Here is a 16,374-nt window from a genome sequence, read left to right as displayed (position 1 = left end):
CATGACTCAGGAACAAATATCTGTGCTCATCACACAAATAAATGCCCTTACCGGGATTCGAACCCGGGACCGCGGCGTAGCAGGCAGGGTCACTACCGACTGCGCCAGACCGGTCGTCAAATACTACGTCAATAACCGTAAGAGTTAAGATGCTAGTTTCTTAGAGAAATTAATTGTATTTGATGTAAATAATCTTCCCTTAAAGTTAACGGAATTCAATAAAAACAAGGTGGTAAGTAGTTGGGGAGTTTATTGAAAAACCTTAAATTTTTTGACCAAAGCATGAAACTTGGCACAGTTGTTCCTTATATCAAAATAAGCCGATTAAGATCGGGAGCCTTCGGGAGCCCCCCCTGGGGCCCGGGAGGGGGGTCAAAGTACCGCTTCACCCGGCTTGGTTTGAAAAATTCTAACTTACCCCGTTTAGTTAATAGGTCATGTTTGGTATCGTTTTCGAGTAAATCAATAACGTAGAATTCGTTTTCAGTACTAAAATTATCATTTAATGGTAAATAAAATAAAAAAAATAAAAAAATTTGAAATTTTCATCCATGATTTACAAATTCAAGTCATCATAAATGACAAACTGTTTGCTTTTTCTATAAATAAAAAATATGACATGATAGCCTATTTAATATAAATTATAAAAAATATAACTTTTATCCACCTTTACTAACGTTAAGTTCCACAAAAAAATTACTTTAAGACGCGCGGCGTCGGTACGCCGCGAGCGTAATTTTAAAATGCCTTTATTTTAGAAACTCTATTAGACCCCGTTTAGCTATTAGGTCATGTTTGATATCGTTTTTGAGTAAATCAATAACGTAGAATTCATTTTTGGTACTAAAATTATAATTTAATTGTAAGTAAAATTAAAAAAAATTAAAAAAATTGAAATTTTCATCCATGATTTACAAATTCAAGTCATCATAAATGACAAACTGTTTGCTTTTTCTATAAATAAAAAATATGATAAGAAAGCCTATTTAATATAGATTATAAAAAATATAACTTTTATTCACCTTCACAAACGTTAAGTTCCACTAAAAAATTACTTTAAGACGCGCGGCGTCGGGACGCCGCGAGCGTAATTTTAAAATACCTCTATTTTAAAAACTCTATTAGACCCGGTTTAGCTATTAGGTCATGTTTGATATAGTTTTCGAGTAAATTAATAACAAAGAATTTATTTTTGGTACTACAATTATAATTTAATTGTAAATAAATTAAAAAAAAATCATCTATAATTTGCAAATTCAAGTCAACAAAAATGTCAACCGTTTGCTTTTTCTCTTATGTCACCAAACACCCAGACAAGTTTGGTGGAAACTTCCTTCACGAACTGCTTGGTGTCTGATGACCATGGTCCAAATGTTTCAAATGCAATTGCCGCAAATATGTAGTTGTTTTTTAAAAATGCATATTTGCGCGTTTAAACTGGGCGTTTTGCAGCAGCAGTCTCTGGTTTCTGGGCCGAGCGTTAGACGTTGGACGGAGCCAAGGTATCCACACAGGTCACGCCCCACGCCAAGGGTCGTCCCAGAAACCAAGGCAAAAGCAAGCAACCATCAGGCCGCTTTCCGTCTGCTGCTGACAAGCCGATAGGTTCGAGGGTTGTCGGCATGTTCGCTGTGCCGAGAGCCTTGCGGATTAAATCGTTAAGTGCAGTGTGTCACAAAATTCGGCCAGCAATAGACTGGCAGTGGAGTCCGTGGTGTCCTAATGCGTCGGCAGCAAGGGTGTGGTTGGCATGTCTTTAGCCCCAGTCTTAGACAATTTCTATCCCCACGTTAATTACCTCTGGGGTGCCTCAGGGCTCGCATTTGGGGCCATTATTATTTGTCGTCTTTATAAATGACTTAGCCGATAATCTATCTTGTTCTTCACTCTTTTATGCTGATGATTTGAAGGTGTTCACGAAGGTACATAATATCCGCGACTGTACTCAGCTACAAACCGATTTGCGTACCATTTCTGACTGGTGCCTTAGTAATCGCATGTTTTTAAATGTCAGCAAATGTTTTGTAATATCGTTTTCTAATAAAAAGCAGAAACTTTACTACGACTACGAACTGCACGGTCAGAAATTGGAGCGTAGATCGGTTGCAAAAGACCTGGGTATTTGGTTCGATGAACAGCTTAACTTTCGGTACCACTACGAGTACATAACTAAGAAAGGCAACCAAATGCTCGGTTTTATCCTTCGTGTTACCAAAGACTTCAAAAAACCAGACAGTCTTCTCTGCCTATTCCAGAGTCTCGTCCGTAGTGTTCTAGAGTATGGCTGTATCATTTGGTCTCCTCATTACGCTGTGCACTCTGGCAACATTGAGCGAGTTCAAAAGAAATGTCTCAGACTGTTGTCCTATCGGTATAAACCTGACCTTACAGGTCTGAGTTATGAACAGAGACTACAGTCACTTAACCTCCTCTCCCTTGAATCTCGTCGCCGTCTACATGACTTTTTATTCTTACATAAACTGCTACATCATAATGTTCACTCTCCTAGTTTATTATCCCTAATTACTTTCAATACTCCTCGTTTTAGAACCCGTGCTCCTAAGATTTTTGCCCTTCAGGTCTACAAGAATAATACCTCTTTCTATAATCCGATGGTTAGATTGTGTCGTCAGTATAATGATTTGGTCTCAAAATATAATGATGTCGATATCTTCAACTCACGGTTAGCCGTATTCAGGAGGCAAGTTGTCAAGGTTCTTGGCCATCGTACACCACAACAACAACATAACTAGAATTGATGATTTAATTATGAATTGTTTAATTTGTTTAATTTATTTATTAATTTTAATATAATTTAAAGTGATAAAAAAAAAATGTAATTTGTAATTTTAGGATAGGTTTTAATACTCATTTATATTTTTTCTTGCTGTGCATACATGTTTTGGACGGCATTCTTCTTTTAAACCTGTAACTTGTAGCTGCTATAATAATGTATTGAATGTTGTCTGTTTTGTGTGCCTTATGAATAAAATAAAAAAATAAAAAAAAATGGCAGTATATGATGAAGTAAGGCAGCCTCGGAAGGAGGTATGTTCTCCAAGTGTCGATCTTTTCTAGTAAAGAGGTTCTTCCGGCACTCATTCACTGTTGCGTAAGGACCCTTGATCTGAAACAATATGTGCATTGTCATTTTATTTAAACAGATTCTGCAACTATCAAATTACAACATTTTGGTGGATCACCTTCACTATTACACACTTACCTATCATACAAAATAATTACAAACTTTAGTAGAATCTGATTAGCCTATCTATGATATTGCTCCATCTCGTAATAGTTTGAAGCCTTGGGTGGCCATGTTTCTCCCTTGTTGATCGTTTCAAGCTGCGTTTATCGTACCTATCCCATACTATGTCTAATCTAGAAACGTTTTATTTTGGCTTTGAAGCTTAGCCAGGCCACTCAAGGTGTCAAACTATTACAAGATGGAGCAATATCAGAGGCAAATCAGATTCTACTAAAGTTTGTAATAATTTTCTATGATACGTAACGTAAGTGGGTAATAGTGAAGGTTACGTGATCCACCAAAAAGTTGTAATTTGATAGTTGTAGACTCTAAAATGATAATGCACATATTGTTTCAGACCAAGTCGTTGCGCAACGGTGAATGAGTGGTCGAAGTATCTACCTCTTTAGGTACCAAAAAAGATCGACAATTGGAGAACATACCTCCTTCGGAGGCTGCCTTGGATCAGCATATACTGCGCACAGTGTACCAGGGGCCCATTTCTCGAAGCTACAAGTTACAATTTTCAACTGGTTGTCAATTTCTAATGTGACAAGTTGGAAAGAGACTTCCGCTTGTAACTTGTAACTTTCAGTTTTGAGAAATGGGAGTCAGGGCGTTCTTGTTTGGAGTCAGGCGTTGGCGTTGGTGCCACACCAAAATTTGCCAAGTCCGTCTTCTTGGGGATGGAAGGAAGAAGGAGACGAATGGGTACCACACTGGTCAGACAACACTGAAGTGGCCAGTATATGCTTAGAAGTTACAAGATGTAAATGTAAATCAGGTTGCAAAAACCGATGCAACTGCATAAAGAGGGTAGAGCCTTTTTTATGCAGTTCCATATGTACCCAGCTATGTTTTTGTGAAGGGAATGTATAGTATGAGTATGAGTATGAGTAATCTGTCAATTAGGACACCACAGACTAAACTATAAGTGCTAACTTTTCAGTGTTGGATACTCTATGGCAGTTCCGACTCAATTATAATAAGCTCATTATAATTGACTTTAGTTAACTATAATAATTTCAAAAATAGAACTTCATACAATTTCTATACTAATTTGCGATACCTGGCAAATTTTCCTGCATCTGAAACACATTTTTTTTATCTGTCGCGTTATCGGCCAATCAGAGACGGTTATTACAAACAATTGGTTGCTAGGTAATTCGATGTTGATACAACGGTGAACGACTCTATTGACATTAATTTTAACTTGCATGAATGGTGATATTTCCGTCCATTGATGATGAAGATGATGACTCGTAGAAAAAGTATTGTATACAATAGTGATATAAGGCCTGATTCGTAACGGATTTGTCAAATTCAGAGTGCTTTTTCTTGTATAATTTCTAGCTTACTTTATATATACATTACACCATTCAAATTGCCAGATTCACAAAATTATTATGTTAGAATCATGTTTAAAAGCAATTCTCAACTAACTAGATAGATAAAATTAAAGTGATCGCTGAAAATAATTCGGCGACAAATTGCTGTCAAAAACTTGATTCCTGTTGACGAAACTTGCATTTAAATCATTTTCAACACTACCAGGCAACCAACATTTTACCTTATCTGAAAGGCAATTTCTTTACGATTCCTATGAAACAATGATAATGTAGATGAGTCTCCAAATATCCACTTTACTAGGAATTCAGTCGATGCAGTGTCCGTTACTAAGCATTTAAAGCAAAGTAACCACTTTTCGATAAAAAATCTACAACAAAAACTGCTGAACGAAGCTGTTCGCAGATTTTATTTAATAATATGATCTTTCAACTTTATTCTGACAATAGCTGGATATCATCCACCACAGCTATGAAGCCAGCAGCCTGCTAAAGCCAACGCTCTTCAAATCGGGTAAAAAACTTAATTTAACGAAGTCTCATAGTATTCACCTATTAACCGGAATAGGATGGAGTGTCTAAGAAATTCATTCATTTAAATGACACCAACCATAAGCCACCAAAATATTTAAAAAAAGATAGTCCTTGATAGGACTAAAACTAAGAATGTGTCGAAAAACACTGTCGGATGTACGATGGAGGGCGTACAACAAAACTTACAACATGAGCGAGGAGAAATGGAGAATGATGAATTTACTAATAAATAATAAATTTTAAATATATTTTAAACATATTATAGAAAAACATACTTTGATTCGGCCGGCTCTGGTACCGTTAAAACAGTTTTGAATTTGACAAATCCGTTACGAGTCAGGCCTTAATTAAGCTTTTCACTCTCGTACCGTACTACACATGGTACTCGACTGAAAAGTTTTGTATTATATCACGATTGTATAAAATACTATTATATAAATTTCTTTCAGAATTCACTACAATGAATAAATAACAGGTACAGTCGGTCTTTAGATCGTGTGGTCCGACCCGAGTGTTGCCGTTGTCGACACGTCAATAATAATGAATCTTTTTCTATTTATGCATTAACACACCTCTGACACTGGCGATCAAATATATTCGTCACTGCGCGTGCAAAATTCGCTATGTGATTTTTAACGATTTTTCGTTTTCAATGCCATTTTAAACCTTATTTCTAAATACATATGCTCCAAAAACAGCGTCGAGCTCATTTCAGTATTACAGGTTTTATCAAAAATAGGTAGGTGATGCCCATACATTGAATGTTCCTCCTATAATCGCTAACTGCAATAAATCACATAACTACATTATCTTCTTATAACAGCAGTTTTGGAATTGCGCCTGCTATGTGAATTATGACACATAGCTATATTTTCGGAAATATTGTATAAAAAGATGTGTTAGATGTTTGTGCCCGATTTGTACAATCTCATACACAGCGATAATTTTGTACTATTTGTAGAAATCGTGAATGTTTCCAGATCGTGTGTTTTGCGTCACATAGCATGCTTTTCTTATAAAAATCTAGCCTACTCTCTTAAAACTTGTTTAAATGGTGTAAGGTGGGTTTGTAGTCAAGTATAACCTCTATAAATGAGACAAAGAGTGTAGTTTCCCTTTTTATTGAGACTATGTCTGAAAGTACTCACTCTGAACGAATAGTTATTTTTTAATATTTGTTAAAAATAAATCATTTCAAATTGATTTTTAAGATTAACTGTCAGAACTTTATTAGTGTTTAGTATACTGAAAAATTTCGTGTAGGGTTCAGTGCGTGTAAACGTATATTACAAACTATCGAAATACGATAAAGTTATGCTAAGTAACTCAAAAAAATAGCAAGTGATTTAACATTGCATTGGTAAGACATCGTTTTGTATGAAATTTTGTGTGATAAGATCTATCTATCCTTTCTGGAAACATTTTAAAATAAATAAATGAAAATAAAATGTTTAATAAATGAAATAAAGCTGACTTGAGAAATCACACAAAGTTTTGAGTGACAAAGATTGTTTATCGTTTTCGGATCAAAAAAGAAAAATGTAACCCTTATACAATTATGTACTTTCTTGTCAATCCGTTTATCAATTTGTCAATATTCTTTATTTCGGAAAAACCCTATACTCAAGTGTACTGTACCGTTCCTTGAAGCTGTAAAAAAACCTTATTTCTAAGTAAATACAACATACCTTAATTGAGTTGAAAAAAAATCTACACTCTCAAGGAAGTCAAAATTAATAGGGTACTTCCGGTTGACCTAAACTATGAAATTTGGAAAATAAATCGTATTACACCATACATGATTATTAATATAGTTGTGAGAAAAAAAAATAGTAAAATATACATGTAACCTTCGGTGTCCGAGCCAGACTAGCATTATCCAGTTTTTTCAAGTTAAAAAATGTATAATGAAATCTTATTCAATACATAAATGTTTACATAATACCATTCATAAAAATTAATGGAAAAAATATATTATTATAGTTGTAATATATTGGTAGTAATATATTAATTTAATCAAGTTTTTAATTATAGTATTGTGTATTAAGCTTATAGTATTAAATCGTGTTTTTTCTGAAATAATTAATTCGAAAATGAATTGCTAAATTACAAATAAACAACAACATAGTTAATTCAAATCATATGATAAAATAACCATGTGACGATAAAGTGCACAAATTGTATTTTGTTCCTTAAGAATAAAATCTAGTTAAGTGATTGTAAGACATATACCGGTTTTTTATGACTCAAATTATAATCGCTATGTAACATATTTATGAAAAAATATTTTTTTAACCTTATAATAACTGAAATAAAATTTCAAGTTATTTCTTAATGTATGCAAAAGTGAAAATACTTATGCCATAAAAATATTGATTTATTTATGTTCAATAATTGCCGAAATAAACAGTTTTTTGTGTCTCCTGTAAAGTAGGTTAAAAACACATAGCGAAATTTGCACGCGCAGCGACGATTATGAAAGAGGCGCGTTCCCCGCAGACAGTCTAAGCTCGCGTAGGTGAACGCGTACTATCCTTTGTGAATAGGCTTTAATATCATATTTTTATATTTATAGAAAAAGCAAACCGTTTGACATTTATCGTGACTTGAATTTGCAACTCACAGAAAATGATTTTTTTTTATTTTTATTTCATTTAACATTAAATGGTCATTTTAGTACCAAAACTAAATTCTACGTTATTAATTTACTCGAAAACGATACTAAATATGACCTAATAGCTAAACGGGTTCTAATAGAGTTTTTTAAAATAAAGGTATTATAAAATTACGCTCGCGGCGTCCCGACGCCGCGCGGCTTAAAGTTTTTTTTATGAAACTTAACGTTAGTAAAGGTGGGTAAAAGTTATATTATTCATAATCTATATTAAATAGGCTTTCATATCATATTTTTTATTTGTAGAAAAAGCAAACAGTTTGACATTTATGATGACTTGACTTGTAAATCGTAGATGAAAATTTCAAACTTTTAATTTTTTTTTATTTTATTTACCATTAAATCATAATTTTAGTACCAAAAATGAATTCTACGTTATTGATTTACTTGAAAACGATACCAAACATGACCTATGAACTAAACGGGCTATGTTAGAATTTTTCAAAGCAAGCCGGGTGAAGCGGTACTTTGACCCCCCCTCCCGAGCCCCAGGGGGGAGGCTCCCGAAGGCTCCCGATCTTAATCGGCTTATTTTGATATAAGGAACAACTGTGCCAAGTTTCATGCTTTGGTCAAGAAAAAGAAGGTTTGGCCTCTTTTTGTCGATAAACGTCCCCACTATATGTAGCTGTATACATGAGGTATTTTAACGATCTAGAAATTCTACTAGTATTATCTTCGGTTAGCGCGATACCTAAGATAATGGATATAGTAGATGGATCCATCCCATATATTAAAATGCGACCGCCTAAGAACGCGCATAGACTACACCACACATAGATGGCGCCACAAAAAATGCCAAGATTTGGCGTAGGCACTAGTTTTTACGAAAGCGACTCCCATCTGACCTTCCAACCCGAAGGGTAAACTAGACCTTTTTGGAATTAGTCCGGTGTCCTCACGATGTTTTCCTTCACCGAAAAGCGACTGGCAAATATCAAATGACATTTCGCACATAAATTCCGCAAAATTCATTGGTTCGAGCCGGGGTTCGAACCCGCGACCTCCGGAACGAAAGTCGCAGTAAATACCAGCGATAAAACTAAGAAGTAAAATTTGTATGATAACTTACTCAACATAAACGAACAATACGAACAGCTTTTCTACATGCGTCTGTCTCCGACAATACAGCACGAAAGCCTAAACCCACGCAACGCCGCGGGACAGACCACTATTACAGTCAACATATTATTATGCAGTATTTTATGTTATCTAAATTTCATACAAGATGTTTACCAAATGTAACGAGAGATGGCGCTGTATCAAGAGCGGCAATTTCTTCATCGCACTATTGAAACTGGGTTCCCGAGTTCGAATCCCGGTGAGATATACAATACAATACAAATCCACTTTATTGCACAACCTGAGAAATGTACATAAGAACACACACATTACAATAAATAAACAATATAATTATGTGTGTGATAAACACAGATATTTATTGTTTTCAAAAAAGCGCTGGTTGCCTAGCGGTAAGAGCGTGCGACTTTCGATCCGGAGGTCGCTGGCTCGAACCCCGACTCATACTAATGAGTTTTTCTGAAGTTATGTACGAAATGTCATTTGATATTAAAATCAGTCGCTTTTCGGTGAAGGAAAACATCGTGCGAAAACCGGATTAATTCCAATAAGGCCTAGTTACCCTTCGGGTTGGAAGGTCAGATGGCAGTCGCTTTCATAAAACTAGTGCCTACACTAAATCTTGGGATTAGTTGTCAAAGCGGACCCAAGGCTCCCATGAGTCGTGGCGAATGCCGGAATAATGCTAGGAGGATGTTGATGATTTATTGTTTTAGAGTCATAGTTGTTTTCTATTTATCTAATTACATATATTTAATTTACCCATTAATACAAACTTTGCTCAGTTTGGGGCTAGATCGATCTGTGTAAGGTGTCCCTAATATTTATTTAATTTATAAGTCAAAATACTGCTCATCACATACACCGTGTTCGTTACATCACCGTTGCAAAACAAATTTCCCTATCTGTGCCATATCTATACGCCGAGCATACACCGTGTAATTGTTATTGTGTGAGAACTCGGATCATGGGATAACCTCAAATGACCTATCTTGATTGTGTACAATTATTGAACACAGATTGTATGCATTATATCTATCTATATATAAACGTAAGTTTGACATAAATATATAGCTAACTAAGAATAAAATGTAGATGTGTGTCTTTAACCCCCGACGCAAAAACGACATGGTGTTATATTGTAAGTTTGACGTGTCTGTCTGTCTGTCTGTCTGTCTGTCTGTGTGTGTGTCTGTCTGTGGCATAGTAGCACCCGAACGGTTGAACCGATTTCGATTTAGTTTTTTTTGAAAGCTGAGTTAATCGGGAGTGTTCTTAGCCATTTTTCATGAAAATCGGTCCATTATTAGGTGTTTTTTCAAAATTGTAATTATGTGAGTAGTTTCATGTGAACTGCTTACCCCTTTTGTGAATACAGGTATGAGTTTCTGTGCCTTTGTGTCCAAACTAGAAACAAAATTGTGGTTTGAACAGTCAAGTTACGCGAAAAAAAATCTGGATTAAATTTAATTTTATGAGCACGAAAGTACCTATATGTGTTCAGATTTTTTTTGCGTGTGTGTGTGTAGATGGAACTGAACGCGAAGTTTAGATGCCCTTCTAAATTTTTTTTTACCCATGGATTTAAATATACATCGTGTAATTGTAATCGTGTGAAAACTTGGATCATGGGGTGACCTTAAAAATTAAATACTTTGATCATGTTCTCTGATTGTAACATGTACTTAATTAATTATGGTAATTTAGTTGTAAGTAACAAAACTTCAATGTCTTAACCAACTTTTAGAATTCGTTTGAGTTTAAGATTGAATTTTTTTTTTTATGAAATAAAACTATGGAAACGGTTTTTTTTAAGTTTATGCTATCGAATAACGTATTTAAACGTGAAAAAGTAATGATAGGAACTTTTGTACTGAATAGACATTGCTCAATAAAATATTTAGCAATGTGACAGACAGACAGACAGAAACGCTAAACACTAAGTAAAGAAAATTTTCCTATCTGTATCTACTTATACTTATAAACACCGCAGTATTTAATTAAACAAACTACTAAAGTACCTTAATTATAAAATTAAATATATCCTCAAAATACATGTACGAACAAAACAATGCTCCATGTCAATGAAAACCGCATCAAAATCGGTCCAGTGGTCACGAGTGTGCTGCCAAACAACTGTGGTCGCAGTTCGGTTTACCTCGGTATATGAGTGATAGGGATGGGACAGTGGTTTTGAGTAATATCGGTTTTTCTGCATTACAACCGACTGCGGTTCAAACATTTCAATTTTTAATCCCTGACGCAAAAACGACGGGGTGTTATAAGTTTGAGGTGTCTGTCTGTCTGTGTGTCTGTCTGTGGCATCGTAGCTCTCGAACGGATGAACCGATTTCGATTTAGTTTTTTTTGTCTGAAAGCTGAGTTAGTCGGGAGTGTTCTTAGCCATGTTTCATGAAAATCGGTCCACTATGTCGCGGTCGGGGGTTATACAAAATTTTAATTTTGTGGTTAGGTTATATAACGTTCAGTCTCGCATTTGAAAAATAAATTGGATATTTAATTTTAATTTTTAAGGCTATTGCCTTAAAAATTAATGTTGACATTCATTTAGAATTGAATCTATTTTGGTTATAAATGAATTTTACCGGAGTCTGCTCTATCCTAGTAAAAAAAATCTGGTGTGAAAAATTTATGCTAGACGAAAGAGTTAGGTACAAATGATTCAACTTTCTTTGCTGTGTGACACCCATCTGAAAATGTATATATTATTTTTCTGCGATCAACGGTATGTAAATTATGTAATTCTTAGCAGGATTTTATAAAATGTTTTCAAAATATCTTATAAGTATCAAAAACCTATGCTTATTGTATTAAAAAAAAAGATACATTTTCAGTTATTAGGGAACTGAAAATGTATCAATTTTTTTTAATACCACGTCGGTGGCAAACAGGTATACGGCCCGCCTGATGGAAAGCGGTTACCGTAACCTATGGACGCCTGCAACTCAAGGGGTGTCACATGCTCGTTGCCGACCCATTTTACAGAGTTAATGGTCAAGAAAACGCATTTAATTATCATGTATCTTTAAATGAAAACTAAATGAATACAAGCTCACGGTATTGTTCGAGTCCCTAATTAATCTGTGGGAAACAGCTAAATACTACTTTGTCACATTAACATAATACTTAGTTACGTCACACTTAAACGTGAGAAGTAATGTTATTGTTGATAGGTACCGTGAAATATTGTACCTAAGTGTAAAGCCCCGCCCCGTTAGTACAGAATTTTCACAATAACTAGTTGGATATGAATACCCTATAGTCTCATTTATTAGTTTATAGTTTCGTAAACTGGGGTTGCTTTGAGTCATCCTCCTTGCGTTATCCCGGCATTTTGACACGGATCATGGGAGCCTGGGGCCCGCTTTGACAACTAATCTCAAGATTTGGCGTAGGTACCAGTTTTTACGAAAGTGACTGCCACATGACCCTCCAACCCGAAGGGTAAACTAGACTTTATTGGAATTAGTCCGGTTTCCTCACGATGTTTTCCTTCACCGAAAAGCGACTGTCAAATATCAAATGACATTTCGCACATAAGTTCAGATAAACTCAGTGGTACGAGCCGGGTTCGGTTCGGACTCGCGACCTTCGGATCGAAAGTTGCACGCTCTTACCGATAGGCCACCAGCGCTTCACTGTACCACTTAGGTATTATCTGTTTAATTAGTTATTTTCTGTTAGACTGTTTGTGTTTTCCACTGCTGGGAAAAAGGCTCCCATCTCTATGTCCAATAATAAATAAAATAAATAAATAAATATTATAGGACATTCTTACACAGATTGACTGAGGCCCACGGTAAGCTCAAGAAGACTTGTGTTGTGGGTACTCAGACAACGATATATATAATATATACATACTTATATACATAGGAAATATCCATGACTCAGGAACAAATATCTGTGCTCATCACACAAATAAATGCCCTTACCGGGATTCGAACCCGGGACCGCGGCGTAGCAGGCAGGGTCACTATCGACTGCGCCAGACCGGTCGTCAAATAATTCTTTACCTGTTTAAATATCAAACAAAGATTTTTTTTAGCCAAAGACAGTAATATACAAACATGCCAAATTAATCATAAATGACATAATATAGGTATTCTGGGTGTGAAATAATATGCATAAGCTTATTAAATTAGACATAGTTCTCATGGTTTACGAAACTATAGTCATTATGCTAAGAAACTCGTGGGAAAATATTGCTACCTTGATTAAGGTAAAGTACTCAATCAAGCTCAATCTAGGTTATGGATTACAATTACTAATTAAATTAATTAATAAATTCCTGAACTTTGAATGAAAAACTTACAATTTTAATAGAAGTAGAAATGACGGGAGAGTTCAAAGTGATTTTTTTACGGAAATTAACTGTGTGACTACTTGAAAAAAGAACAAATCAAAAAATATTCAATAAAATAATTTGATTTGTTCCCTAGTCGTATGTACCAAATCTGTGTCCTATTTAACCTAAATACCATTAAAAATTGCAGTAATGGGTTCTCTTCTGTAACAACGTAAGTGTGACTGTGTATGTATAAAATATAACTTTATCAAAAATATAAATAATATTGATTCTTAATTTGTAGCACAATAAGAATAACTAACTAAAACTCAAAACCTAAAAACAACACTTACCAAAAAAAATTCAATCACCAACTTAAAAAACCGATACCAGTTCAAATCACATAACTTCACAACACTATGCAACCGAAAAACTGTCAAATTCAAAAACAGAACTAACTTTTTTTTTTAAGAACTAGACACAAGTCCTAAGCCGAAAGGTTACTAAGGAAATGACTTCCAGCGCTCCGTACAACTTATTTTATCACAATGTTTTCATAGAAAGTGAGTCCCATTATAACTTTTAGAACCGTGTCGAATTAAACTCGTGCTTATTGTGGTGGCAATAGTTGGGCCCCGAGTGCGGAGTAACTTCGACAAAGTTCTATAAGTTACTTTGTTAGGTTCTTTGTGCGATTTCTTTTCATAATGGTAGTTATTAAATTATGTCTGCACTAATTCAAGTAGGTGTAAATTATTATTTATTGTATGTAATCTTTAACAATGCGTGAAAAAAAAACTAAGAACTATAATAGAATAAGATGGGAATTATAGTAAATCTAAAATAACGATGTTACGTGTGCTATTTATAGTACATTTTCTGTTGTGAACTAAATACGTTGCTAGTGTAAAGTTTCCTTACAAAACAAAGAGTCATTAAATTAATTTTGTAACAAGCAGAAACGTCTGTAATCGATATAATTGCTATGTTTAAGTTTAGGATAATAGGCTAACTTCCTACTAGTCAAATCACCTTCTTTTTAAGAACTGTCAAAACGATTTGCTAATATTACTATGAAATATTGAGGAGTGACGTCACGGTCAATTCATTTACTTTATATATTTCTCTTTGACTTATTAAGTAGAAATTATGTTTAAACATAACTATTGTCCATATTTTTCTTCTAATTATGTGGTGTTTTATCTCGTGCAATGCATAAAATATTTTGTTTTAAGTACAGGAAACAAGCCTATTATTTGCGAGTGTATGTGGCAATGTACAATATATTGTAACTTAACTAATTTTTCCTATTCCCTTATTCGTCATTTTCACGTTCAGGTTTAGATCTTTAAAACTAACCCTACATAAAATATGTCAAGATATAAGTAGCCTATTCCCATAAAACACATTTGTAGGCTTTGTAGAAGTTACACTGCTGCCAACTTAACAACCCAGAAAAAAAGACCAAGAATAATATGAATAAGTAAAACAATTACTAAGGACATTCATTATTTTCATAACTTAGATTAATTTTGTGTCCCACTGCTCCCCTCTATTCCACAGCAGGTATTCATAATTATGAAATTCTAATTCATTGACCCTAACGAAGATTACGTCTCGTTGACATCATTTAACCCAAAAACACTGCAAATCCGTCAAAATCGTGAAAACACTCATAATACCCAATTTCCTCAATGTACAATCAACTAGTTCATTTTAAAAACGAACTAACTGCTTCTTTAAAAACATATACTTACGCCCTTTTTAAATATAAGTAAACAACAAAGAATAAGTAACTTTAAAAACGTCTTAAGTCAGAACTAGCTTTGTATAAAAGATAATACTTTTCAACGAATCATCAGTAATTTTCAAAAGGCCCTATCTCAGTACTAACTTCATTAACTGTGTAAGAGTTTTTGAAAGTTGTTCAAAATAAGATGGCGTCCGGAAATAGAACTAGGGTATAGGAGTCACGAGTTCATGACAGACAGTTGGGTAATAGATTTTTGTTATGAACTACTTTTTAAGGAGAACTATTTAGTTCCTTAGATTGTTTGTCATCGAAAGCGATTAAAAAAATAAGTTTTGCTAAGTTTCTTTTACAAAATATATTTTTGAATACCTACTTATATTTTGAAGATTTTTGAAATGATATTCAACTTTTAGGATTCCGTCCTACGGATCGTAGGAAAAATGACATCGTGGGCAAGAAGCTGCCAAACTTTCATCGCAATGTCACAATTTCGTTTTCTTTTAACCCCTTAATTGCCAGGAGTGGCACTGACACTTAATTAGTTACAATTTCATCCACAAGGGGGCAAAGTAATTGCATACAAAATTTTAACTCAACGTCTTAATCTGGCTGCTAGATTTTAAATATAAATGATGATTTTGAATCATAAATATTGAATAATTTTTTTTTATTTCGTTTTCATTTTCGGATTTCATTTATTTTCATGTTTTATAGTCAGTATTTTGTTCGTGTTGGTGTGGTGAAAAATTTTGTGTTTCACTCGGTGGCAAAGTTTGTTTAACCTTGCCTTGAAACCCTCGCAACGCTCAAAAAATCAATAACTATTTTAATATCGTGTTTAACTTTTTATTCTACAGCATATTTGAAACTGGATTAAACCAGTAACACCCAGTTGCATTGACATTTGCCCGCCCCGCGTGTAAACACGGGGAAATTATTTAAATTATTGTTTATTCGATACACTGCAGCATTTCTTATAGTCCCTAGAAGTGGCTTACATACGTACATACAATCACGCCTGTATCCCATAAAGGGGTAGGCAGAACATATGAAACTACTTAAGCTTCAGTGCCACTCTTGGCAAATAAGGGGTTGAAAGAAAACGAAGCTGTGACATTGCAGTGACAGGTTGCCAGCCTCTCGCCTACGCCACAATAGAAGTGGCTTACATACTTTAATATCTATTTTATAATATATATCGTCGTTTATTTCAATATGCGGATGTTAAAACATCGCCTTTGGCGATATCTTTCGGGTCACATCGAGGGCATAAGTACTCGCGGTGGCTAAACTGTGCACTATGTTGAATTAGTCGATAACCATAAAAGTGCATTCATTGTATGAAGAATGGAACAGCGCCCTCAAGAGGCTCTACTTATTAGAACCAAAATACATACTTACATGTAATCTTATGGAGAGCCAACGATTGATGCT

The 16,374-nt window shown here is 34.6% G+C and overlaps 1 protein-coding gene across 1 annotated transcript in view; it reads right to left on the bottom strand.

Moving 5' to 3' along the window:
• Positions 1-13,672, bottom strand: part of LOC125237114 (putative uncharacterized protein DDB_G0282133) — a 39,012-nt gene extending 25,340 nt beyond the window's left edge. The window contains exon 1 of the mRNA XM_048144083.1: positions 13,541-13,672. The gene's annotated coding sequence lies outside the window, so the exon portion shown is untranslated. The remainder of the gene's footprint in view (positions 1-13,540) is intronic.
• Positions 13,673-16,374: the final 2,702 nt, after the last annotated feature.

The sequence above is a fragment of the Leguminivora glycinivorella genome, chromosome 20 (assembly GCF_023078275.1).
Source record: "Leguminivora glycinivorella isolate SPB_JAAS2020 chromosome 20, LegGlyc_1.1, whole genome shotgun sequence".
Lineage (NCBI taxonomy): Eukaryota > Metazoa > Arthropoda > Insecta > Lepidoptera > Tortricidae > Leguminivora > Leguminivora glycinivorella.
This window is presented reverse-complemented; position numbering and strand designations above follow the sequence as displayed.